Raw genomic sequence first — 341 nt, 5'->3', positions numbered from 1 at the left:
AATTATAAGAAATGGATGAAAATATAATTTTAAACTGAATTTAAGATATATGATTGCATGATTCTAGGCGTGTGCCACAACTAACTTTATGTGTAAGGAATAGCGGACACAAAAGAGGGTCAATGTTTGCTTTATCTAATTGCTAACAGTATGTCTTGGTCTATAAATAATAATATTATTGATCACAATAATTTTGTTTCCTGGTTTTCACAAAGTGGAGCGCACAATTATTTCTAATATTTTTTTAAAAGAAAAAAGAGATAACAGCACCCTTGGAGGTGTGATCGCATGCATGAGCGTGGATAACCTTTGAAGGTTTTTTTTCCCCCCAGTAAAGTATG

The sequence above is a fragment of the Aplysia californica genome, unplaced genomic scaffold (genome assembly GCF_000002075.1).
Source record: "Aplysia californica isolate F4 #8 unplaced genomic scaffold, AplCal3.0 scaffold01171, whole genome shotgun sequence".
Classification (NCBI taxonomy): domain Eukaryota; kingdom Metazoa; phylum Mollusca; class Gastropoda; order Aplysiida; family Aplysiidae; genus Aplysia; species Aplysia californica.
The sequence above is the reverse complement of the archived record's forward strand: the minus strand, read 5'-3'. Positions refer to the sequence as shown.